Genomic DNA, 27,752 nt, shown 5'->3' with positions numbered 1-27,752 from the left:
AGCTATTATTTGTCATCCACAGCATCATGAATGTTCCTGGACGCACCCCCTGGATACTAGAATCCTAGTGCCTGTGGGGCTACCTGGACATGCATTTTTGTCTGCTTGTGAGCAAGTGAGAGGATGAATTAATGAATTTATCTTTTTGTTTCAAAATGAAATAATCTTTCCCTGGCATGCAGATTTGCTACACCAAGTTGCAATGTTACTTCCCACAGTTCAGTCCTTGCAACCTGATCTCCTGTGGAAGTGTTTGATAGCATCATTGGTTTGTAAGTGAAAGAAAGAAAATAACTACATCAATCTGTAGAGTACTTGAAGCATCTCTAAGCTGCCAGTGAGGTTGCCTCCTGCCAGCAGCACTCGGGTGCTGCTCCTTAGGTTGAAAACTTTCCCTTTTGCTGTGAGAGCCCCTTCACAAGAAGTGTCAGGTGCAGAAAGAAGGCATTCCCTTGACAGAAGAGTGATGCTGATTGAGCCTCCCTTAACTAACAGAGCACAGCACCTATTTGTGGTATTTTGCCTAAGACAAAAAGCACTTCACCTGTGGGAATAATTTGCAATAATGAGGGATGAAATTCAACTTTTCAGGATACCTCTTAAGAAGCAAAAATGTAACAAAGTCACAGTGAATTTCTAGAGTACTTGACAGGAATTTCCTCTGGGTATGGCTCCAAAACGAGCACCTGACTAGCAAGCCATTTGTGTCTACTTTACCAGCTATCACTGTTGAGCAAATGCCACCAGAAACTGGAAGGGAGTGTGACCAGAGCTCCTCCATCAGCACTTCTGCTGCTTTTCTTCCCGAAGGTGGGAGAGAAAGGTCAATAAGACTGAAGTGCATATACATATCTGTTGAGATTGCTAACACAAATGAGCAGGATTGTTTGTGTTAAGCTAAAAGATGTTGTTGCTACACAGCACTGTGTGTGGCTGGGGTAGGTTGAGGGGAAAAGAATAATAGAATATCCTGAGTTGGAAGGGACCCATAAGGATCACTGAGTCCAACTCCTGGCACCACACAGGTCTACCCAGAAATTCAGACCATGTGACTAAGTGCACAGTCCAAACACTTCTTAAACTCTGACAGGTGAGTCAAAGAAAATACCTGAAGTTTTGGTTTTATTGCCTCTGAGAATATCCACTTCCAGCATGTTGCTGGATTATTCAGACAGATGTCTATCATTCAAAGGTGTACAGGGCAAGAAATTCTTCAGGCAGCCCACTCTTCCATGCAACTGCAGGCTCCCAGAGCAGCAAAGGGGTGGGAGTATATGGCTTGAGTCCCAGCAGAGCTGCCTCACTGCAGCCACACACTGGGCTGAGCACATGCCTGTTTGCTCTTCCAGAGATGGCTCGAAACATTATCACACTCCTTTGAGTGGTGTTGTGTTTTTTGTATGAGATAAACCTTGGTTTACATAGGATGTGACACCATTGTTAAACTGAGAAATGGCAGGGAGGAACCTTTCTCAAGGTGCTGGCAAGGAAATTGTTGGCCTGATCAGACAGCGTGTGTCTGCGTACTAGTACTTGGCACTGTTGGCACTTGGATTAAGAAATAACAGCAGTGTTCTCCACAAACTGTGTTATTTCACGTGAACGCAGAGTTGAACTTGCACTCTGAGCATAGTGATTCCTGGGATAAGTTGTTTGCTTTTCTTCCAAGCAAGGTATTTCAGAAAAGGGCTGTTCATTCCTTAAGTTGGTTTGGCTCAAAGAAAAAAGGACTTCTCCTGGGGAAGAGAGCTGCTATGAAGCTGAACAGGGAACAGACTAACGAGACCTTAGTGGGAGAAGAAAGGGTGTTCTTCAGGTGAATGATAACTTGCTATGGCCAAAGAAAAAGCCCTAGAAAGAATTCACCACATATCTTCTCGCTGGCATTTAGTCGTCTTCCTCAGTGAAAGCTGGCATATTGCAGGACAGATGATTTTCCTGGATTTTTTTTACGGTACTTTACACTTCCCAGGAGTTGTTTCTATATGTCTGTAATAGAGCTGTCAAAATAACAGCTTGCAGTAGATGTGATCACACCACTCCACTCCATGCTGCCCCCACCTCCTGTGGCACCTGCTCCTAATGAAAGGCTTGAGGATGGAGCCAGATGAAGGTGACACTGCTTGCGAGTGCAGGATGTGTCTCTGTGATCGTTTGGCTGACCCTCCCAGCAGAGCAGTGCATTGGGTTCCTGCATGCTTCTCTTTGCTGAAGGCTTACAAGCCTGGGCCCCGCTACAGTCCTGCTATCGGTGCCTGCCCCAGCCCACACACCATGCACTCTGCCTACTATTTTAGTGACTTTTCTCCTTTGCTCCATGACCTCTAGAACGTCTCTTGCAGCCACCAGCTTTGCCCTTTTTATACACTGCCCTCCCAGGCTAGTATTTTCACTCTTGCTGAACTGCCTGTCATGTGTGAAACACATGGGACACAGTCCCAGCAGCAGCTGGCTGACAGCACTGGGTTTTAAAAAATCAAGGCTTTTCCATTGCAATTTGACAGGGCAAGGAGGGCAGAGATGGGACAAGGACCAGTCCACATCCACTGAGAAATGGCTCCTGAGTGCACCTCCAGAAAGTACTGCCTTAGGTCTACCTGGCAGGGCAGGGGGGCATTCCCCTGTGGGGAAAGGGTAATTATTAGAAAGTGTCACACCTAAGTCACCCGTCAGCTCTGGTGACTCTGGAAATTGTCATGTAAAGTTGAGTGGGTAGAAACAACCAGGGAAAAATATTTATGACGGGACTACAGTCACCATCCATCAATGTCTATTAGTGTTTGCTTGGAGACATCAGCCTTTTTCTTTTATTAGATATCTTAAGTAACCTACAGGTTCATGCTTGCAAGGTCAGCATTTCCTATGCATGAGAGCAGCACCTCTTGAAGACTAAAGCTGTAGGCTGCGCAGGTCCAATATACCCGCTCAATCAGATGTTTAAGTATCTCCGCAGGAATGATCGCTGTCACTTAATTTTCTGATTAGTGTTGTCATATCTATTTGTAGAATACAGTATAATTTATGGTGAGATCCCTGGAGGATCTTCAGCAAATGCTATAAGTAATTGAATGCTGATTTCTGAAGGCCGGATGAAAACTGAGCATTATTGTAACACAGATTATGTGGTGATGACACCAGGTAGCTTTACATTTGATATTCACATCTGTTCTTTGTTGCTGTAGACCAACCTTGTGGACAATGAGTGAATAATAAAATGAAGAGGCCCAACTTCTATTTAGCAGAAATCTGAGGCAAATTTTCAACCCTGTCAGTAAAAGCAATGTAGTTCTTGAAGAGAAGTGAAGGGAACTTGCATTACTGAGCCAAAGGGGGAGCAGAAGTCTCAGGGGCAATTTAGGGAAACATCAGGAAATGGTTTGGGTTATCTTATGGAGGCAGTGGCTCACTGACGAACTCTAAGGCTGAGTGCTGCTACTCCCAGTCATAGCTGTGTGATGCCTCAAGCTGGCACAGCTGCTTCCTGCTCCTGTTTCAGCAACCAAATGGATTTCCCTTACCAGAAAGACTAATTTTGTCTGTGTGGCAAGTTTTAAAAATAAGGCTTTCTAGTTCGGCTTGTACAGCATTTGGAGTTTTTCTGTGGAAGTGGGAGAGCAAAGAGAATGAAGGTGATCTGGCAAGGGGCAGGGAGGGCTGATCTGCGGGCACTGGGTTACAGCATCTTGCTGAAGAAATGGTTTTTCAAAAGAGTAAAGCTCGTGGAGGATACTAGTAACAAAGTTCAAACTAGGATGCTGGATTGTCTGCACCAAACAGTCTGCTCACTGATAATTAGTGGATATGTCTTCAGGGAGGAATAAGCTTTTGTCAAACTACTCTGGCCTCTTCAGAAACCCTTACAACTTTCTGGTTTAATGTTAGTCTCATCTGCTTCCCACAAAAGAACTTCTCATAACAAAGTCAAAGATATTAAAAAAAAAAAAAAAAAAAGCTTGGCATGAGATGAATAGGCAAGACAAGGAGTGGGTGGAAGCACTGACTAAATTTTGGAGAAAATATCTATCACTAGAAGGCTGCTGCTAGCCCCTGCGCCCTGTATGGTGCCTATTAGCAATTCATAGGGTATGCATTGCTGACTTCAAGAAGCGATAACTGCCTATTGGTGCTCTGCAGAGAGAAAACTGTGCCGAGTTGATAGATTTTTGTGGCCAAAGTGCCTATTAAAAAGAATAAATGCATATTCACTGCATATTCACTCCTGAAAGCCTCTCCCCAGAATTAATCAAGTGGGTTATTCTGTGTTGTTTTTTTTTTTTTTACTGCAGAAATACTTGTGTGCTGCAAGTTTTCTCTTCAGCTGCTCTGTAAATCATCAACCTGGGGCACTGCAGGCTACACAATGACTCCATGACTTGCCAGGACAATAAAGCAGGGCTTTAAGGCCCTACAGTCCACAAAGACTTGAGCACACACCTTACTTTGTGTAGCCTAGTGACAGCAGCACGGATGTGCCTGATGCTGAGTGTGTGCTACAGTGATGTGATGGAGCAGGGCCTAAATACACACAGACATCTCAAACAGAGGCAGCTGTCAGCAAGGCTTCCTCTCCTCGGGAGGACGCTTTACTTGCAGCTACTGTGAGGGAGCTGCTGCCTATAAATCCCACACTTTGTTGTTTTGCCAGCAACCAGGAAGGGAGCAGTAAAAACCTGCCAGGTCGGTTAGAAACCAGCTGAGTGACAAGGCTGCGGAAGAGCCACCTGAAAATAAACAGGCAAACAATAAAAAGCACAAATAGCCTCCCAGGGTGAAGTTGGGAGGGAGCCTGACTCCAGCTGCGTGCCATGGCCCCCTCCTGCTTTCCTGTACTGGGGATGGATATTTGCGCAAAAAACAGGGCGCTAGCACAGAGGGGAATAACATGCCTGTATCCTCTTCCCCAGTCTGTATTTGGCATGCAACTGGCGTGCCCATCCCTGCCTCCAGGATGTGGACTACAGCCCCCTGTGCTGCTGCTGGGGTTGGCCTTATTTTGTGAACATCATAAGCCCTGAGCTATGCTGCGGTTCAGGCAGGAGGCTTTTCTGCAGCTCTTGCAATGGTGGGATGTATGAATGCCCTGGGAGTCTGCTGTGTCTTGCAGCACCTCTGTGATGAGCAGAGTAGGGACTCCATGGTGCAAACAGCACAAATAGGTTTTCTTTCCCCAGCACCATTTCTTTTAGGGTGATGGTGGGTTCAGTCTAGCAGGAGGAAGCTGTCTGCTACAACAGCCCTCGTACCAAGCGTAGATCTGTCACATTATTTCAGTGCTCTCTGGGGAGAAAGTGAGGGCATGCAAAAACTGATAAATAACTGTTCCCAGTTCTGGGTCTCTTATATAAGATGCTGATTATAGAAACTGAGGTGTACAGGAGTGGGACAGAATGCAAAGATCAGTTTTTAAAGGAAAGTAGGTCTGGGTTTTTAGGGGGGGAAATGGAAATTACCAGCCCTCCTTGAGGCCTAATACATTAAAAGAAAAGGGTGTTCTGTTGTACCAGTGAGTCCATCTTTGCCACAGAACAAAGTGCAAGAATCCTGTGCTGGGAAAGTACTGCTTGAGAAGGAATTTTATGTAGAACTTCTCTTCAGAGATGAGATGATGTATGGTACAGTCAGCTGAGCACAGTACCGGGAATAAATGACTAGCATAAATGGTTTCCAAACGGAGTTAAACTAGTACTATCCAAAAGTATCCAACTACTCACGTTGCTTCCCAAGTACTAATGATGCTTGAATCATCATAGCTGAGTAAAAAGCAATTTCATTGCCATCCTGGCATTAATGTCAGTTAGACTTTTTTTATATATTTTTATTTTTCCTTCCTTTTATCCCCAGGATTAACACTAAGCAGGAAGAAGCTGCTTACAAACTAGGTTTAGACATCTTCAAATTGCATATCAGAGAACGGCTAGGTTTGGACAGCATTAAGATAGCTGCTATTTTATTTTACACATAATTGCTTACAGAAAAATAAGGAAGGGTTTTGTAGTGTAACACACTCTCAGTACAAAGAACAAAATGCTACACACAGTTACTTGCTATGTCCTTCTCTTACAAATACAAACCATAACTTGCCAGCTCCCTACACTGCAATTTCTTTTGTTATAGCCAAGTTATGAAAGCTGAGGGAATGGAAGTGATCTGTTCTAATTTATAATGTCAAAATACACGAGCCCCCTATGCCTTCAGCATAATTGTAGCAGTAATGTGTGCATGTATAGATAGATGGTGGTGAGTATCTGGAAGTTGCTCTTCCACGTGTGCTATTAATGAACCATCAGTCTCATGAACTAAACGCAGACATGCAACTCAGAAATCTGTTACTGTAACACTTCCTCAGTTGGGAAACCCTGTTGGATTTCTGACCACTATTGGAAACAGCCCTTAACTTCTTTCATAAGTACAATTTTGATGCTTAAGTTATAGAAAGTCTCCTTTGGAAAAATCATTGCACTAAGGTAAGATGGTGGGTTGAAGGTTGGGACTGGTTATGGGAAGATAAGAAGCAGATAGCCAATGTGCTGGCTGATAGGTAGGATGTCTGGATGCCATCAGTATTTATTGCTGCATACTTTTGTATCACTCATTTCTATTATACATCTGGAGTGTACTTTACAGGTAAATTCATACAAGGACACAATTCCTGCCCTGAGAAACCACTTCTGTGATTTTGGTGCATCCTTTCCTTTGGGCAAAGCCCACACTTACTGTAATTAGCAAGAGCTTAAGTTGTAGTTCTTCTGCATTAGCCTTGCTCAGCTGAACAGTTTCCACCATAGTGGGGATCCTTGCATACCTATTTTAGTGCTAGAATTTGTCAGCGGGTCAGCACCCACTGGCATGCTGAAAAAGAAGATAAGATCTATTCAGTCCAGACACATTTGTTTAGATCACCTCAAAGACCACCCTGAAGAACATTGCCAATTAGTGAGCCTCTGACCTCTGTACTCCTTCAGAAGATGTGCTAGATTGCACTAGCTATGCAATGTGTCCCAAACCACAGGCATTTGACAGGTGTTAAGAGGTGTTTTTGCTCTTTGGGGCACCATATAAAGAATGAGAGATGAACATGTCTGTGTTGCAGTGTTCTCATGAGGCAGGACTGATAAACGAGAAGCAAAAGTGTATTAGGGGAAGGCGTAAACCTGTACTGACATAGTACTAAACCTATAGTCTATAAAAACTCTGTCCTCCTATGATTTTTCCATGTGATCTTCCAAACAGTGCATTTTCAGGACAACAACCTCATCTCCTCCAGTCTGGAGATCTGGTCCCAAAGGTGTTTGTGACTGCAGGAATAGGACAGCCCTGACCTGCCCACATGCGGAAACAAAGCAGAATCTGCCCCCGAATAACTGCAGTCTCCTGCAAGTGGGGCAGTCGCTTCTTGCAGCAGCAGTGAACTGACACCTTACTCAGAGACTTGTAACTTTTCCTTTCTCTCCTGCAAGACTGCAAAGGGAGGAGCCAAGGCAGCAAATCCTGCTATTTTGACTTTCTTCATGTGACAGGTTACGTGACAATACTGTGGGGAAAGTGGTGTGTCTGTGGGAGTTTGTATGGGTTTCTGTGTACTTAGCAACATCTTGTGCCCTTGTTTGTTCACTCTGCAAGATACATGAATGGAGACTACTGTCCTGTAGCTAGCAACATGCAGTGGCGACCAGGTAGCCTTTGGATATAAAGGAACATTTGTGCAGTAGCAGTTGAACCACAAAGATGGTAGAAGTAGGTGCCCTATCTAGATTTCAGATGGAAGAAGGAGTATATTTTATTGAATAAGGCAAGTTTTTGTTAGCTAGACCACCTTATTCCTGTAGGGAATCCTTAGGAAGTATTTATGCTAAACATTCTCTGATAATGATATTTTTTTAATAGAGTACAAATCACTATGCTACCTAAAGCTGAGCCCATTCCTTCAGTTCAAAAATGTTAATGCAAGAAGGTATCCTCTACTCTTTACTCTATGGTAGCTCCTATTTCTTTCCTCTTTCTACTGTATCTTAATGCTGAGTTATAACTCAACTTTATCTACACAACTACCAGTTTATACTACAACAACTACTCAGTATCTACAGAGAAAAAATTCAGCAGAACAAGCTTGCTTCAGCTCCATACAGTGCAATTAGGAGAATGAGCACTGATGCTATAATAATATAAAGACTTGGTTTTTCAGAGATGGTGAGGGCAACTAACGCAAGGTATTGATTTTATTAGAGACTCTGGATTCTCAGTATACATGTTTTTTGTTGTTGGTTTTTTTTTAAAAAAGCCATAGATTCATCAGAGTAGCATTTTTCCTCAATATCTGCTTCAAAAATATCAGCTTAATGGTTTTTAGAGAAACTAAATGATATATAGGTAAAGCTTTCCAAATTGACTGCTTTTTTCTTTGTCAAAACAGGAAGACGTGCCTAGCTAATCTAGAAAGTCAGCAAGTTTTAGCACTTGTGAAGTCTTACCCAATAGGTTAATTCATCCTTCAGAAAATGTGCCATAACCTCAGTACCACAGAGGCACCGCTTCACTGGAACTGTCACAAAAGATTTCACCAATATATATTTTTTAAATCACTAGAAAGTGTGATATTTCTGGTTTGTTTTCCTGAGTGTCTATAACACTGATTTGCTTAAAATTAAATTTGCAGCTGCCTTGAGCTCTATCTCCTTCAAATGTACGATTAAATACAGTTCTGCCTTTTTAACTCTTCCAAATAGAAATGCAACCATTTAGTGACATCTTTTTTTGGTCTGGTTTGCAACACTTGAGATTTGCCTCTGGTTTCAAAGGGGTGGCGAGCTGCTCTGCTCCCATTGCTGGATGCTAAGTCTGAAGTCTAATTATGCCATTTTCATATTTCCTGGCTGTTCACTGCTTTGCTGATGATAAATTTAGCAAAAATCTCCAGCTGTGCTGAGACTGTGGAAGCAGTTGAAGCTTGGGGTTAGAGCTTGAATAGAGCATAGCCTCTTATTTTCTAGTCTGTCTGACTCTGATAGCTACTCAAATTATCTGTATGCTTTCTACCGTAGCTTTTTTCAGTGGTAACTTTGATCAATAGATTTTTTTGATTTTTTTTTTTTATGAAAACATCTTTGTTATTTCCAAGAAGTTTTTACTTCACCACTGGTCAAATTGTGTACATTTCCTAGGAAAGATCTGCAGTTGCTACAATCAGAAAGGCAAAGGTAACAAAATGGGATTTTGTTTACTAAATGTGTAGGACATGTCCAGGAATGACTCATATTCAAGCTTAAAATGCAAATTCTTGTTAGTCCTTCTTTTAATTATTTGAAAGAAAGACTTGTACAAATAGTGTGTGGTGGATTTTTTTAAACCAGTTATATTGAAAGTCAACCACAGTTCTATACTCTGGATCTCTGCACCTTCAAAAGTCAAAACCGATATAGTTCCTATATTTTTTTTAATAGCAATAGCATGCTTCCCTTGTCAGAGGAGGAGGACTTCTTCCTAAACCCATTCCTTTTGGTGCAGCACAAAATCATTTTTACTGGTTCCTGGATTGGCAGGACAGCACAGGAAAGAGCGCTAAGGAGATCACCATTCCTCTCTGCTGTGAATTCAGCACTGCATGGGCAAATACACATTAAACTGAATTTTAATCTGCTGGCAATTAAACTCTTACGTAACTCTGCCTGAGGAGTAGACAAGCCTGCACACAACTGCATGGTTAGTGTGCTGGGACGTGATCTGACCTTGTAGGTGAGGACTTATGAGAAAGCAGAGAACTCGTAAAGCATGCTTTCTGCTGATTGCCAGAAATACATACAGATATAGTATTCTATGTAGACTGAAGCTCTTTCTCCACTACCTGCAAGTATATGTACTACCATTCTTACTAGGATCAGCACTAGCTGGAGAATGTGTTTCTGCTTTGACATAGAAAAGAATCTCTAAAGTACTACAGCTGCACCTAAGGTCCCAGAAAAGTGAGAGAAGGAGGAAAGAAAGTATCAGCCCCAAAATGTGCTTTGCAAAAGCCTGCGTACAGCAAACATGTCAAATGTTTGTGCCACAAACTGGTAGCTCTTCTGTCAACTCTTGTGTGCCATCACAAGGTGATCAGTTTGAAATAATACTATAAGGGATACAGATCTTTTCCTTTTGTTATTTTTATCGGACTTATTTTCTTTTGCTTGCCCAAACTAGGCACAGTTGTCATTAGAGCTAGAAGAGCAATGCCAATCTGTATAAGCAGGGCCTTTGGGCTTTCTGTCCTTTATCTGGAGAATGGCATATCAGTATGAGATGCACTGGGTTTATTTTCAGCTCTCCCATTCTCATCTCTTCTCCAGAGCTCCTTGGCTCTATTAGCAATCTAGTCAGCAGCTCCTGTCTCCCCCCCTTGTTCTGCAATTTCACACACTCCTGCTATTGTCTGCTACCTCTGTTTCATAAAGCCTCTCCATCTTTCTCTTTTGCAGAATAACTCCTATCATGGTAAGAAAATCTTTTTACCTATTTAATATGACTATGAACAGGGTAAGTGTCGGACAATTTATATTTATGGAGAAAAGAATAAGGAAGGAAATTACAAAAATTAGTGCTCCCATCAAATCTGCTTTACCAGCAATCACTAAAAATGATGCACAAGTGAATTTCTGCATGTGTGTTTTTTAAATTTTCTACTAATTTTTCAACACTTTCATTAAGACTTAAAGCCTTTATTACTGCTTCACTAGAAAGGACTGACAATATTTTAGTGTCCTGTGGAAATGTTTGGTTCTAAAGGGGCCATTCTGGGCAAAGACAAAAGAAGCGTTAATCATGCAAAGGTGTGATGTGAGGCATAGCTTGGTTTCATGAATTTTGTTCACTAAATGAATTTAATTTCTGGCCACAGTAATTTTTTGTGTATTGATTTCTAGCCCCCACACTTACCTGGTAAACAAGACCTCAGTTCCTGCCTTGTGTCAATAAGTCCTTTCATCTCAGGCAAATAAAATATTTTAATCTCCATTTCTTGGCAGCTTTCATGCACAGTTGCGCGCAACTCACTACATTAAGATGCTCAGTTGTAGATCTAAGGGTGGGGAAGGAAGAAGCATACAGGTGCTCCTGTCCCTATTAACTTTCATCAGCTGATGGCTTGTTGTCCCAGGTCATACCAGCTGTTTGCAGCTGCATAGCCTTTCTATTTCCATAGGGCTACGTCAGCCTTGACTTATGCCTGCATTGCAGTCACACAAGTGACTGGACTGCAAAACAGAGAGGCGTGAACAAGTTTGACTGGGAGGTGTTTGGCCACAGCAGGGAGCTCAGGGAAGGCTAATGTGTTTTTTGGTACCCAGGCTATTTGAAGCATCTCCAGCTGACTCTGCACTCCTGTATAGACTCTCATGCTGATACAGTGTTAGCCTTTGCGTTTTCACAACACCCTCTCTGATAGAAAGACACTACACGTAATCCTCAGGTGTAGCAATCAAGTCACCAAGAAACACAAATTTAAAACTTGGGCCTACAGGGTCAGCAAAATTCTGAATGTGGGCACCTATAGAAAATGGCCATTGCTCAGCTGCTTCTGGATTTTTATCACTATCTTTAGATATTTGCCTTTGTAGGTTATTTACAAAGAAATGGAAGTTAGTAAAAATCATCCGTGTAATTTCAAAAATAGGAATAAACTCAGATTTTTCCCTAGTTTAGCCCATTAGTCCACTGTTCTTTACCATTCTTGTAAACCGATATCCTGTATAATGGATATACTAAGCATGTTAAAGAAATACACATATGAGTGACACATACATAAGTAACACCTAGAAACTGTATATATTTCAAGTGAGTAAGAGACCAGCAGATGTTGTGCCAAGATTAGGATATAACATTTTTGTGCCTATCTGAGATCTCCTTGGAGGATTTGTTCTTGAGAGTTGTGTAACACCTTTCCTTCTGCACTGACCTCTGAGATAATGTGCATCAGGAATGTATTATTATCAAGAGAACCAGGCAGCAGCCTGGGAGTTAGCACAAGGGCATATGAATAATGGTATTATTTCCAATCAGAAAAGTGCTAAATTTAAATCTCTTACTGAATCTAACAGCATACTGTTCAGCTTGGCACCTTACGTAGGGTGTGTACCTACATAAAATTGCGTGGATAACAGGAAACAATTAGGCTTGAAGAGAAGGCTGGAAAAAAAATACCATGATCATGTGGAAGGGCAAACTAAATGTTTAGTGATGTTTTGTTATTTCAAAGTGCTTTTTAATCTAACTATCCTTCCCTGAACAAAGTGAAAGGGTAAGCTGCAATATGAAAAGAACACGGATAGAAAAAAATCTTACTAGCTTGGAGATAGTTTTTACTTTAACTGAAGTATTTCATACAAGGCAGGGTTAGCTGCTAGCAGCTGCTAGCTGTATATACCATAATGTGAAGGACTAGACTTTGCTCAACTTAAAATTATCCTCAGTTAAGCTATTGGTATGAATACCAGAATGCGGTGCAGTTGTGTGCAGCTAAACATCGGTGCTTGAAACAACCCTTACTTACGCATGTTTAACTGCCAGTGAAAGTATTGTAAACCAAGTGAAATGCTTTGAATGGGGATGGATTCCTGCTCTCAGGATACTTGTGAGTAAACATGGCATAACTGGAGCTGTCGTAAGCAGACTTGCTATTACCAGTAATGTTGCTGTCTGTACTTAAGAATACAAAAGTAATAACATGCAAAATTAATATGATGTAAACATAATTCTAACATTTTCCAGGAGTGTCTGGCTTTGCAACTTGAGCAGTGTCTGTACAATACAGGGCTTTTCTTTTACGATAATAAATTTAATTCAACATTTACAATGAAGAAGTTCTAAAAGTAACAATACTAATTCACTGCCAAAAAAAAATAAAAATGGGGCTTTCCCATCCAAACAGCAGGAAGATGAGCCAACACTAATAATGTTAGTGGTGATTCCTGTTTTGTGTTTACATTGAAAAACAGGAAGCTGCCTGACATTGATAAAAACCTCCCCTGAAAAGTTGTCATGTATGTTGTAAATCATTCAATTGAATGTATTGTCGCTCAACATATACTAAATAGGAATCAGGCTCATAAAAATGAGCAAACAAAATACTGGGTTTGCAGTGCTCTGTCTTTTTTTTTGTGGAGAAAAGACTAATGATGTGCTCTTTTTCACAGTGCATTAACTAATTACAGACATTAAAGATGAAAAAAACACCTATTATTTCATTTAAATCTCCCCCTAACTATTGTCATCTCCGACAAACCCCCTTCTTTTTAAATACAGTTTGCAAGCTCCTCTTCCTTTGTACACAGTATACTTCAGAGCAAAAAGTAACACCAAATTAAAAAATAATCACCATTGTAATTCCCTTACCTGTCTAGGCAGCGTGTATTTCCAAAAGGTCACTGGTAGGACTTGAGATGATCTGTGAATGATGCTTTTATTTAGTGCAAATGTAGGTTCCCCTCTTGCTCTTGTCCATAAGTCCACTTCCATAAGGCGACTCTTGTAGTGTCTGAAAAATACAGTGCAGACAGTGAGCACATACTGTGTTAGAAAGGTAGAACTACCTGGATTTTATGTAAAGAGTCAAAGTAGACTCAGAAATACAGCACTGCATGAATGAATGGTTTCTTTTTTGCTTCAATACTTTATGTACTGTGACATTGGTGGGGGTGGGAATGGTAATATTTCTCACAATCATGACTGGGGTTTTAGTTCTAAAGGGAAATCATGCAAGAAGTAGGCTAGCAGAAGTCACTCATTGTATGTGTGTGGAATAAACTACTTGTCATACTTGCATCACCAAGAGAAGTCTTTTCTATGCACTGAAATCAAAACAGTCTTTGAGTTCAGTCTTAGCTTGATCGGACGTCAGTACAAACCTCACTGAATAACCATTGTTATCAATATGTCCCTGGTTATATGATCGCATGTTCTTGGGACACTTGTGCCCTATTGCAATACCTGCCCATATTTGCAGCTTCCTTGAGATCAGGGCAAGCTTGCTGTGAGTGCTAAGGTAACCCAAAACAGTGAAGGAAGTATCTCAGATAATAGGTCCTTGACCGACTAAGGATTTTAAACTGTACTCAGAGTAGGATGACACTGAATCTTTCTCCGGTTCGTGTTTTCTTATCCAGGATGAGTTTCTTTGTAAGAGGCAGAAACATCCTAAGACCAGTTCAGCCAAAAAACCTGAGGTGACAGTTTCCCTAGTCTGGGGACCAATTTTTGCTTTTTTTGTGAGGTCAAAATGATCACTTGGATCAATCATCTCAGGTAAGAATAGACTGAGATTGACCAGGTAACTGAAGCACCTGACTGCTAGAAGCCTTCAGGACTACAATGTATGGAGCATGTACAAAAGATTAAATAAACTCCAACAGACTGGTCTGTTTTTATGTGGAAATCTCCGAAGTACTACTCTTGTATCTGAGGTTCCAGAAAATACTTCCCAAAACTATTGATTTGGGCAAGCGTGTGATTGCTTAGGTGAATGTCACATCAAGCAACATTTTGTCAGTTCTTTGCTTTTTAGATACTAAGAACCTGTGATGAATTAATACTGTAGTAGTAGAAGAATGACTTCTGGATTTCCTCCTTTGTTTTGTTATGCTAGTATAGCACTAAAAGGATTTATTTTTCGCTTTTGGTTTTGATTTTAGATGTTCTTGTTCCCTTGTTCCCATGCAAATGTCAGACAGAATTGCACCATTTAATGGTTAAGAAAAGAAAGGCAACACCAGGAAAGCTGGTTTCTCACCTAAGTCTTATTGCCTGGAGTTCTAAATTAATTATCCCTCTTAAGGGAAAATGGATGTTGAATGGGGAATAAGGCACAGCTGTTGAAGGAGGGTATAAATAGGAAAAGGTTTGAGAACAGGAGAAAAGGTGCACTTTGAGCTAGAAATATGTATAAGGCAGAAAAATGTTCTTGAATTTAGACTTTTAGGATAAATTTGGCATTAATACACTGAATATATTGATGCTTGTGCTTAGGGTTTTAAATTTTTTGGTGATTCCTTACACTGATAATAAAGCCCAGGGGAAGAGCAAAGGTACATTCTCATCAGGAGGGTCCCTAAATTGGGAGATCTGTGACCCACAAGGTCAGGGCACGCCCTGGTTCACCCTGCTCTGCAGTCTGTCATCTGTCTGGGCCTGACACAGTGCATGTGACTTCTGAGAATTGCATTCTGTGCTCAAGTTATCTTGAGGTGCATTAAATGCTAACTGGACCACTCTTGTAATGCCAGCGCCTGCCTATGTAACATAGCAATGCTGTATGTCTAGCAGGTCTGCATTTGCACACTTACTTGATTTCTGGTATCTTGAAATGCCATCCCTAAAGACAAGAATAAAAACATGCAGGGTTTGCAGCAGTGATTAGGCTATTGCTCTACCATGCCCAGTGTCCAGCAGAGTTTGAGGGTATGTTTAGAAACAGGCAGTTAGGAGAAATTGTCTTTTGGGGCACCTCTACCTGACTTGCATCAGTATGAGAGTTAAGTCCCAAAGCATGCATATTATATCCTATCTAAACATATCTTTGTGTTTAGATACAGTTCACTATCACTTTGACAATATCCTTGGACAATACTTTTGTTACCATATTACTCTTGTTTAAGTTTAGTCAGCACCAACAACTTAAGTCTGCATTGGTTTAACTGAACTGAATTAAAACCTCCATGTGTAGACAAGCCCTGAGAATTTAGAGCAGTTTAAGCTATGTTGATGTCTCTTCATGAATGATGAAGCACCTGGGATATTATTGCCCCTTTATTCATTAGGTGAGAATAATTTTTGCTTCTCTCTCCATGTCTCATTAACCATAACACCTGAATTGGTGCATAGAAACAGAATCAAAATGTAGGCCAAATGATTAGACAGATGAGCAATACTGTTTTCTTCAATTTATGGTTACCCAGATACGATAAAAGCAGATGGGAAGGCTCACAAAGAGAATTTGATCGGACTTTTTTTTTCTTAAGTTGGAAAAAAAAAGTACCTTCTTCCAAGGCTTAAACTAGGCTATGAAAACTGTACTATGGAGTTTCATATTAACTTCTGGAAAAAAAATGGGCTAACTTCTGAAAAGTGAAAAAATTCATTTTTATACAATCAGTGTTAATGAGGCCTAACTACAGGTTGTTTCCCCTGCCTGTTACTGTTGTTACATCCCTTTTCTGCCAATATTTAACTAGAGATTCCATACACACACACACAAAAATATTATCTATTCTTTCTTCAAACACTGATTGAAGTTCCCTCTTTTATGACTTCTATGAAGTACAATTTTAGACGAGTATTTGGAATGTGCCAGCTTTAATTAAGAGTTGCTAAAACAGGATCCCATACCAGCCCTGACAGTGTTCATTGATTGTCATGAATTAGGGTTATTTTTGTTTCAGTTAAACTCTAGATTTGTGGGGTTCCTTTTTCTTTATCAACATAGAGAACTCAAACTGTGATAAGGGCTGTTGCACAATATGGGAAAGTTTAAAAAAAAAAATCTTAATTGTAGAATAAGGCTTCTTTAGTGAATGTGAGATTTTTTTAAAGTGCTGAAACAACTTCAGTAGCTAGATCTGGATTTACAAAAGGTCCCTAGTACAGTGCATGCTGCAATTAGCTCTGGGTACCCTTCCACCACAGCACTCACACAGCCACCTAGGTGTCTTCTACAGTGCTTGGAGAAAAATCTCTGAGAAAATGGTTCACAGAAGCCAGTAGGTTGAGTCATCTAAATTATCCACCTGGAAATGTGAAAGAGAAGGATGAGGCTTCTCACCTCTTGCAGCAGAAGGAGTATTTTAGAGCATTGCATCTGGAACAACTCAAAGCCTCAAGCCTTCTCTTGGGAAAGATACTGGTTGGGAAGAAGCAGCCCAGGGTTTCAGTCTGCACTCAGGCTAATGCTTCGTACCTCAATACAATCCTGGAGCTGCTCCATTTACTTCAGGCTTTCATTGATCAGCGCGGCTGAATTAGGTTCCTGGCTCTGGAGGTGTAAATCTCACTGTTTGGCCTCATGCCTGCCACCTCTACAGTAAATTGTCTCCGGAGTATAATATAATATTGGGATGATTTGGGTTATCTATCCCAATATATAAATTCCACTCTGACTAGTATGAATTATCAGTACCTTATGTCGCTGTCAGTCTTTTTTGCTGAAGGCACAGCGTGGTGCCAACAGATTTATCCAGGCTGATCATTAAAGGCTCTTGGCACATGAGCAGGTTCTGGAGAAAGAAACAAAAGTATTTCTGTTCTAGGGAAAGCCCTGCTCTTCCCAACTTCATGCATGAAGCCAGATCTTTAAGTGGAAAACTGCTAATGACTAGACTAGCAGATCTGTAAAAATTCTGGAGGCTGAATAAGAGAGGCAGGATAGAAAGTTTGTGTGTGTCAGGACTGGGTGCAGAGGGCAAGAAAAATTTCAGGTACATGGAGAAGCTTGTGGTAGAAGGTTCAGAAAGGAAATAGGAACGGAAGAGTGTACTTTTCAGTAAAGTAACTTTACTGACCAGAGAGTGCATTCAGGAAGAGGAAAAAGTACACGAGTCTGACTTAGAACAGAAGGTGCATGAGAAATGGGGACTTTGGACCCCTTGGAAGAGTTGAATGATGCAAGAGGAGCAGGAAAAGAGAGGAAATGGAGGCAGAGGAATGCACCCTGGGGATTTCTAGCTGTTCCTTTGTCTATGCCAGCTAAAGGATTATTGCTCTGAGAGCTGCTCTACAAAGCCAGTCTGTCTAAATGCCTTCCCTGCTAAAGCTCCTGAAGATGCAAATTGAAAACCCATAGTATGTCCAAGGCCTTAATGCTATGAAAAAGGATGGTTACAGGACTGAAAAATCAATGTGAGCAGTATTGTTCCTATTTTGTGTGGGGCAGAGGAATTGTTCAAGTCTGTAACATGCTGTTGGTGTACAAGAAGTGAAGCAGAGTGCAGGGGAAAATGCGTCCAAGAAAAAAAAAAAAGTCCAAGAAAACTGAAAGAGGCTGAAGTCTGATAGTGAGACCACAGGGCACTGAGCTAGGGAGAGCTCACCCTGGGCAGTAATAACACACCCACCCACTTTCAGAGAACAAAGACAGTTTCAATTGTCCATGAATACATGCACATTTTTCCCCATGGTAAAGGCCCTTCATGTAACTTAAATTTAAACCAGTGAAATTGGAGCAACATAAAATTAATTTATCTGGGTCCTGTTCTGTAAGCATCAATTATAACGTCTAATCTACATGAAGTGCTGCTAAGTTTAGTAACCAGCTCTTTATCATGCCGCACCCAAAAGCATTCAAATATGTTCACATTAAGAGGTAAGATCATACAAACGTTAGTTATAGAATTATCCAAATGTTAACAGTTGCATTTTCCTCCTAAGAGTATAAACAACTATTTGATTAGAATCATAGAATATCCCGAGTTGGAAGGGACCCATAAGGATCATCAAGTCCAACTTCTGGCACCGCACAGGTCTGCCCAAAAGTTTAGACCATGTGACTAAGTGCACAGTCCAATCTCTTCTTAAATTCAGACAGGCTTGGTGCAGTGACTACTTCACTGGGGAGCCTGTTCCAGTGTGTAACCACCCTCTCGGTGAAGAACCTCTTCCTGATGCCTAGCCTAAACTTCCCCTGCCTCAGCTTCACACCGTTCCCGCGGGTCCTGTCACTGGTGATAACAGAGAATAGGTCACCTGCCCCTCCACTCCCCCTCGCGAGGAAGTTGTAGACTGAGAAGAGGTCCCCCCTCAGCCTCCTCCAGGCTGAACAGGCCAAGTGACCTCAGCCACTCCTCATATGTCTTCCCCTCTAGGCCCTTCACCATCTTCGTCGCCCTCCTCTGGACACTCTCCAACAGGTTAACGTCCTTTTTGTACTGTGGTGCCCAGAACTGCACACAGTACTCGAGGTGAGGCTGCACCAGCGCAGAGTAGAGCAGGACAATCACTTCCCTCGACCGACTAGCAATGCCATGCTTGATGCATCCCAGGATACGGTTGGCCCTCCTGGCTGCCAGGGCACACTGCTGGCTCATGTTCAACTTGCTGTCAACCACAACCCCCAGATCCCTCTCTGCGGGGCTGCTCGCCAGCATCTCGTCGCCCAGTCTGTACGTATAGCCAGGGTTGCCCCGTCCCAGGTGCAGGACCCGGCACTTGCTTTTGTTAAACTTCATGTGGTTGGTGATCGCCCAGCTCTCCAATCTGTCCAGATCTCTCTACAAGGCCTTTCCACCCTCATCCGAGTCCACAACTCCTCCAAGTTTGGTGTCGTCGGCAAATTTGCTCAAAACACCTTCTAGTCCTACATACAAATCATTTATAAAAACATTGAAGAGGACTGGCCCTAAAATGGAGCCTTGAGGGACCCCACCAGTGACCATAGGTTGTCATGTTCAACTAATATACATTTTTTGAGGAAAAAATTCTCAATTTGAGCTTTGCTTGACAGGGTAGAAAACAATATACTATCAGAAGGAATAGAAAGAATAAAGACCAGTCTTTATTTACTGCAATGATGCTGGAAATCAAGATTTGATACTTGCTGAAAGAACCTCACTAATGGTAGAGGAAGGAGGGATGCACTGCTATGAGCATGTAAATCATTTATGCTCTCAATTAAAAATTTACTTAACACCTACAATTTTTACCCGAGTTTGGGGGTGGGATGGTGTTACACGCTTTCACTCTTATCTTCTACCATGTCATCTTTTCTGTCATTGTTTTCTTCTGCATCCTTTCATTCCTCTGCTTGGATTGCTTTCCTTTCTCCAGAAGCTGTCTTTGCTGGTAGTCTCCCTCTCCCTTCTTTCTCAGATTTGTGTTCAATTTTCCTGACTCTGTTTTCTCAGTTAGTTACCCTTCAATTGGCCACTCAAAACAGGCAAATAAAAATAACAACAACAAAATAAGATAAAAACAAGAGCAACAACAAAAACAACCCCAAACCTGTATTGGCTAGAAATAATGGCATATGGCCAGCATCAGGGGTAAGAGACCATCCTAGTTATAGGCTAGGATTAGGATATTGCAGTGCTAAGCACGGTCTTCAAACTTGCCCAGGTCTGTGCAGGGGGGAGGGGGAGGGGGAGGGCAGGCTAGATGGCTGGAATGGTAATCAGGAGCTGTAGTCTGACTCTAGGTGGCTTTTGCCACGTCTAACTATGAGGTGTTGGATCACTTTGTAGATTGTCCACCTATTGCATGGAATAGGTGTGCTAATTCTTTTTCTCCATTCTCTCTCATTTTGTGGGAAACCTGATGGGGCAGAAAGGTGGAAGATGTCTTCCCCTCCCCACTACTGTATGCAAGGGCCCTTGGTATATAGAGCTTTTCCCTGCCCTTGTGGGCAGCACTCATACAGTGCTGGGACAGTTGAACTGAATAAGGAGCCTATCTTCAGTTCACTTTGCCTTTTTCTTTCTTTAAATGATGGGGAGGATCATGTGTGAAGTATCAGATACAAAAAAAAAAAAAAAAAATTGTCCTTCTGGTTAAGGTAATACTAAGATATCCCCAAAAGAACCTCCAAGTTGTCTTTTAATTCTAAAAAATGCTATTGCTTTTCCATGAATATCTGTATGATGTCGTGTGATTTTATTTAACAATTGGCAGCCCTGAGAAGCAATCTACCTTGCAGCTCTGTACTCTAATCTCTCACTTTGGGCCTTGTCCACCATGCCTGATGTTGGCAGGGCTGACACTGAAGACACTGAAAAATGGGGGAGGTTTTTTTGAAATCAAATCACATTCTACAAATATATTTTTCATCCTGTTTTCTTTAAACAGAATTATACAACACCTATAGACTTGTATCAAGAAATGAATAATATGATACATAAACTTATGTCAGCAAGGATAAATAATTAAAAACAAAGATGTGAACATGGAAGGAATAACCTAATCACTTATTTAAAGCAGTTTTAATTTTGTACAAAGGCAGAGCTGTCACATACTGTAATATGAAATATATAATGAACCCAGGCTGGGATCATGGTATGTTTTAAAGGATATTTTTTAGAAGGCATTTTGTATTTATAATTTAAAATAACATAGGTTTGCTTAGTCAAAACCTAGATTTACACAGTGTATTCAGAAGCACTGACCTCACAAGAGATACTAAATAGCAACATTTTCTGGCCACTAATGGACAACCTAGAAATGATGTTTTTACAGCTGTCACCTGTATGTGGAATAACTTCAACTATGTTAGTTATTATATTATTCAACTATATTATGCAATTGTATTATATGCGACTATTATGCTGTATTGGACCTCACTGGAAGCAGTATCAATGTTTTACACTATGGACTTGCTATGTAGCTGCATCACGGTAGAAAAAAACTTTAGTTGATTGATTTTTTTTTTGATTTTTTTTTTTAGGAACACAAGGATTATTTGGTATTTTAAGCTTTTCTTTGCCTACACTAGCAGTGCCTTGCAATCTCATTAGCTAAAATACTGTCTTCATGACTGTAATCCCCTTTTTCTCGTGGGTGCCTGGTACGTGAGCCACTTCACCATGGCAGCTTGCGGTGGAACTCCATCTCTCAGATGGTTTTTCAGCTTCCAGCTGCCTCATCCCCCTGTAGCCCTATAAGCGCTTATGCCCATGAGCCACAAAACAATACGGGCCAAATATCTTTAGTATTACAACCCTTTCATGGGATCTACAACCTCTGTAATCCATTGCCAATGCCTCCCAAATTTAGCAGTGTTCCCCATCTAACTCTCTGGGAACAACTGATACTTCCCCTGTATTCACAGCTGACACACCGACTCCTAGTTTTCATTTTGAAATGTACATTTCCACCCTTCTTAGTTCTTCAGAGAAAACTGAAACCTGATGTAAAAAGGACATCATAAAATACTCCCCTCAGCCAATCACTTTCTCTTTTTTGGTGTTTTGACCAATAATTTTTTAATACCTCACATGTAGTGAGGTTGCTTCTGTCTCTTCCTTTCTACCTTAAGTTCAGGACCCTACTTCTTGCTTACAACTTGGGAGGAGGCAGGATTAAAATGACATTACTGTCAACCATTGCACAAACAGTGTCAGGAAGTAGCAGGTCATAACAGTATGGATGATACCTTGGCATAATCACAAACCTCATTCATCATTGGAAATCACTTACCTTTTGTATATAGTGAATTATCCCTGCAAGAGTTGTTCTTTCATCTGGTAGTCAAAACTCATCTTGTAACCTATTTAAAAAAAAAAATTTACACTTACAATACTGTAGTAGATGAATTGCAAACAAACAAATGAGCAAAAAAAAGACTCCAAAGCTTTCCAGATGGCTGGTTCTCACTGATGTACATTTTTTCTCTGGAGCTTCAAAACATGTTTGAATTATGAAATTTGATGTGATTACAAGAACTTGGCAAACAGTCATTAAGGTTTTAGTCTGACGAGTGATGCTACTGAGTTAGAGAACTGAAGATGAGCAATTGTTGAACTAGTGTCATGGTGTATGTGTGGTGCTGTCAGTGTAGGGTTGTAGTGGGTTTAGGTGGCAAGGTTTTGGTAGCAGGGGGCCATAGGGTTGGCTTCTGTGAGAAGAATTTAGAAGCTGCCCCATGTTAGGTAAGGGCCCTGCTGCTGACCAGAGCTGAGCCAATAAGCTATGTTGTTTTGCGCCTCTGTGAGAGCATATTTAAGAAAGGGAAATAAAACGCTGCACCACACAGCAGCTGGGAGAGTGAGAGGAGTGAGAAACAGCCTTGCAGGCACCAAGGTCAGTGAAGAAGGAGGGGGAGAGGTGCTCCAGGTGCCGGAGCAGAAGTCCCCTGTGGCCTGTGGTGAGGACCATGGTGAAGCAGGCTGACCCCCCTGCAGCTGATGGAGTACCACAGTGGAGTAGGGTTCCATGCTGCAGCCCGTGGAGGAGACCACAGTGGAGCAGGTGGACCTGCACTGATGAAGGCTGCGGCCTGTGGAAGACCCCTGCCGGAGCAGATTTCAGGCCGAACCTGTAGCCCGTGGAGAGGAGCCCACGCAGGAGCAGGTGACCTGGCAGGAGCTGCTGCCCATGGGGGACCCAGGTTGAAGCAGTTTGCTCCTGAGGGATGGACCCCGTGGTACGGACCCATATCTGGAGCAGTTCTTGAAGAGCTGCTGCCTGTGGGCAGCCCATGCCAGATCAGTTTGGCAAGGACTGCATCCCGTGGGAGGGACCCCACAGCACAGGGGACGAGAGTGACCGAGAAGGAGCGGCGGAGAAGCAGCACTATAGACTGACCATAACCCCCATTCCCCAGTTCCCCTGTGCTGCTCGGGGGGAGGAGGTGGAAGAGGGTGGATGGGGGGGGAAGGTGCGTTTGGTTTCTTTCCTTTGTTTGTCACTTCTTTAGCTTGTTATTAATTAGCAATAAATCTTACTGTCTCCCTATGCTGAGTCTGTTTTGCCCGTCACAATAATTACTGCACGATCTCCCTGTCCTTATCTCAACCCTTGAGCCCTTTTCATCGTATTTTCTCCCCGTTCCTCTTTGAGGAGGGGGAGTGAGAGAGCGGTTGTGGTGGAGCTCGGCCACCCACCCGCGTAAAACCACCACAAGGGTGTGGGACCGATTCCCAGGCTCTTAATCCTTCAAGTGCTCTACTCTTACTGTCTCCTTGGACTGAAGTCATCCTTGGCTGAATTGGTGAAACCAGTGAAATTGCACCAGTAATTTATTTGCCCAAATTCACTCACTTAGCATCCCCCATACTCTGTCCCCAGCTTCAGCTGAGGTTAGGTGACTTGATATGTGCCTTCCTCGCTCCTGGCAGTGCTTGGAGAAGGGAGGCAGCTGCTGCGTACCTGGCTGTGCTCCAGCAAATCCCTCTGTGCTCCTGGGGCAGACATACTGCTCCACAAGCAGAGTCCCTTCCCCTCCTGGTGCAGAAGAAAAGGGGGGAAAGGCTGTGGTGGGTCGTCTGGGGTGGGCGAATGCAGTAGTAGCAGATGGTGGAAAGGAAAGTGAGGAGGAGTGGAGGCTGACAAGGGGGAAACACAAGCAGTACTTCTTACTGGCTATTTTGAACATGTTCTGAGGCTAGCCATGTTGAGTTTTTACTTCAGGCACTGTCTTGCACCCTCCATTCAACCAGGGATCAAGTTGGCTCACAGGAAAAGGTCTTGCCCTGTAAATGCAGGGGAAGCACATACCTCTGAGACAATGGTAGGGACAAAGACTGGGGATGTGCCTTTGACAATGAATCTCCACTTGAGAGAAGTAGGAACCATCATTTACATCTCAGCTCCTTCTGTCTGCAATAACAAGAGCCTCTCTCAGTCTCCTTCAAACCCATCCAGTGTCAGCTCTTAAGGGCCAGGAGATAAAAATCTTGTTATGCAGCCTGAGGAGAAAGCCACGGCCTTCCTATGGCATGACTAACCGATACCGCTAGTAAGAACACCACATCTCATTTCTCATGCAGCTCATTGTCCACGTGATGTTAGGACGTCATTTCATCACTGGCCCGATGATGGAGATTGCTCCCCACTCCTCAGCAAGGACAGGTTGGTTACTATACCTCAAGATACAGGGTTAAGGGCAGCATTAGCATAGAGAACAGAGGAAGCCGAAAAAGAAAACCACTGGAGTCCTTCTAGTTTAAAAAAAAAAAAGGGGGGGGGGGGAATTACCCCTGGGGTCAGCAAGAGCATTAACCATTGTGTGTTGCTGCAGAGAGTCAATCCCTGTTCAACACCAGACATTAGACAAATCACTCTGAATTACTAATCTGTAGCTTAATTATTCAAGAAGAGGAGGAAATGGCAACTATTCATGGCAAAAAGAAGGAGGCAGGTAACTGCAGTTCTCTAATATGAGCCCAATGCGTTCAGGAGACCCAGGGGCCATCCATCTTGCACTACTGTCAAAGAGGTCCCTCAGAAGAGACCTGTAAACTGGGGAATGACGCTGCTGCTGTTGCATTAATGCCACATTCTTGCTGTCCCTACCTGGTAAGTAACACACCCCACAGTGAGCAAATGCATAAGTATTCAAGTGACCAACCTGTTCTGTACCTACCAAAGTGTGGTTTGATGTCTGTTCTTCAGGTTTATTGCCAAAAGACAGTTCCTTTGAGGCTCAAGCAGCTGCTGTCTTCTGCAGTTGTGGACTCCTGCAGTGTGTCACCACCAGTGTATGAATTAAATATGAATGCTGAAGATAAGGTGAAGAGATAAATAACAGTCTAGCTGGAGGAGATGCACTTAAGCCTGCGCAGTGGATGTGGTGGGACTCCTTTTTAATTAGTCACTGTCCGTCAAGTCACTATCGTGCAATAACCTGCAGATGGTTCAGCAGTGGGTGGCATTAACATACTCGGCTCTCTCTGGCATGCAGGTGCCCTGCGCTGTCCTTCCCATCGTCCCTCTTTGCCAGCAGATGGCCTTGTTTTTTGTCACTGTCAGGCGAGGTGAGCAAAGCACGCTTGCTGTCATACAAAACACATTTGGCTGACTCCCAGTGGGCTTACACATCTGCCCAGGGTGGGGAGGAAAGACAACTGAGTTCATTTGATGTCACTGACTTTTTGCAGAAGTACCAGATGAAAAATGTGTCAAGCAGCAGAATTGAAGCATCAAAGCTCTTCAGACAATCTGCCAATTTGATTTTTGTTTGCTCTTCTATGCAGAATCACAATCCGATCACACAATGTCACTTTCAAGGGATCTCTGACACTAGTGCAGTATAGAAAGCCCCCAGGTACTCTGCATGCATGTGGACTTGCATTGTACAAATATATATAAAGATGCAGATGACATCAAGGTTGCCTGTACTTTAGTAAGACCGATGATATCATACCACAGTTTCTCAGAAGTTTTGAGAAAGATAAGACAATCTAAGTCCTGGAAAAGAAAGAACAGGAAGGTATGTCAATGGGAGGGATACATAAAGTAATGTTACTAGTTAAGTCACTTCCTAGAAAACTTACAGGAAAATCTAGGAAGATATAGGAAATGTTTACATAGGACTGGAAGGGACCTTCTGTTGCATGCACTGTCATATAATCCATGATACAAACTTAAAACAAAGAAAAAAAAAAAAACACAAAACAAAGGGTCTTCAGTCTTCACCGTGCCTACCATATGGCTACTAAAAAAATTTGCCTTATTTTCCACTTAAATATATTGATGGGGAATTTACTTCCACTTTTATAAGCCAATCACAAGCACTGAGATATTAGGGTACTTGGTGTTGAATAACACTTGATGGGACTGAAAAGAAAGGACAGTCAACTGCTAAACTAAAAAATCAACAAGAAGAATTCATGAATTGGACTCTTTTTTTTTCCTCTTTGTGGTTGAATTCTTTCTTCCACCCCAAAAATCCCAAACTGAAAAATCCTTGCATTTTTCACCAATACTTAAAGTAGAGAACTGAGTAAGCATAGATTTCTTGCAGTTGATTAATATGGCTTCCTTTACAAATTCCAACAAGTAGTAGTTATTGTTTTTCTATATTTTTGATCTGTTATTTGTAATACTACATACTGTTATTTAAGCGGTGATTGTGTTGATACTCTTAGAATTTATTTGCAGGCAATGCCAAACACCTTTAGCTAGCCTAAACACTCAGGTGGAAGTCAACTTGATTTGAAATGTGTGTTTTCTTGCCCTTTCAAACACGTTTGGGGGGCACTGGGGCTTTGCTTTTCTTAAGACACTAAAGAGAAACGATCTCTCAATAAGAAGGTGGAGGTACTGCTATCTTAAGATTCAAAAAATGTTGTTCAGCACTATTTTTTTTGTCATTAAAAAGGGCAAAGAAACTCAACCCCTTCCTTTTAATGTCCAAATGGAAAAACACAATCTTATTAACAGCATTATCATGAAAGCTCTGTTTTCCTCTCTGCTGCATTATCCAGCTTCTGGAGGAACTCTTCTCCAGCCACATGTTTCTGTCCTGCTGCATTCAGAGGACCTGGAGTCTAGGACTGAAGACAAATATATCACAATACAATGAGGAGATCGAGTATTCTGAGTAAATACCCTATCACACTTTTGAGTGGTAATATTCACTCCATTCAATAAGACCTCAAAAATAATAATTGCAGTGCCTGTCATTAGTATGTTGTAGGCAGAAGAAAAACATTCCTTGTTCCCAGTCATTCCTATTAACACATCTTTGTGTGTGTCTAGTTTCCTGAAAAGCCTAAGAAGAAGCTAACAGTCCTTCTGAATTATCAGATATAACATTATTTTTGTAATGAGTCAAGGACCAGATACTGGAAGAGATCTTGCTTGTCAACAGAGCTAATGTTTAATAAAGCAACCCTGGCTTTTTTTTAAATCCAAGCATTTTGTGGGGTATGGGTCCACAACAGAAACCTATCATAGCCGGTACAAATGATTGGGACCATGATTGGTGAGGAACAGCATGGTATTTACAGATGTGGAAAGTGAATGGTCTCATGAAAAATACGCTGCAAAAAAAGGGAAGCTTCAAGAAAATCTTTCACTGAGCTGCGTCCTATCTAACCAAACATTTGGGTAGCCAAGACTTTGCAAGGGGGAACTGGTAGTGACATCTACAGTTAAAACTGCCTAGCAATTTTGATATTTTGCCAAAATTTTAACTGTCCTGACTAAATTATTCCAAGCTTGATGTCTGCCTGAGGCTGCAATGAAATGGTTCAGCAATGTTCAAGAAAGAGTTATGAAGAAGAAGAAGCAAAAAAAAAAACTTCTAACCACAATTATTTGCCCCAGCCATTTTTTGGAAGATGAAAAATCAATGTATTTTTGTT

At 41.9% G+C, this 27,752-nt stretch overlaps 2 long non-coding RNA genes across 3 annotated transcripts; one reads left to right on the top strand and one right to left on the bottom strand.

Annotated features, from left to right (window-relative positions):
- On the top strand, positions 1–26,862 carry LOC121067313. 2 transcript variants are annotated; one of them, XR_005818228.1, is made up of 3 exons: positions 1–115; positions 24,432–24,513; positions 26,545–26,862. It is a non-coding gene; the product is annotated as an uncharacterized LOC121067313 (long non-coding RNA). The 2 variants fall into 2 exon arrangements; XR_005818229.1 differs by lacking the exon at positions 26,545–26,862 and adding an exon at positions 25,057–26,183.
- LOC121067314 lies at positions 5,927–24,739 on the bottom strand. Its single transcript, XR_005818230.1, has 4 exons — positions 24,160–24,739; positions 22,141–22,210; positions 13,363–13,504; positions 5,927–6,849 (listed from the first exon to the last, which is right to left on the bottom strand). It is a non-coding gene; the product is annotated as an uncharacterized LOC121067314 (long non-coding RNA).
- Positions 26,863–27,752: the final 890 nt, after the last annotated feature.

Source organism: Cygnus olor, chromosome 3, assembly GCF_009769625.2.
Source record: "Cygnus olor isolate bCygOlo1 chromosome 3, bCygOlo1.pri.v2, whole genome shotgun sequence".
In the NCBI taxonomy this organism is placed as follows: domain Eukaryota; kingdom Metazoa; phylum Chordata; class Aves; order Anseriformes; family Anatidae; genus Cygnus; species Cygnus olor.
The sequence above is the reverse complement of the archived record's forward strand: the minus strand, read 5'-3'. Positions and strand labels throughout refer to the sequence as shown.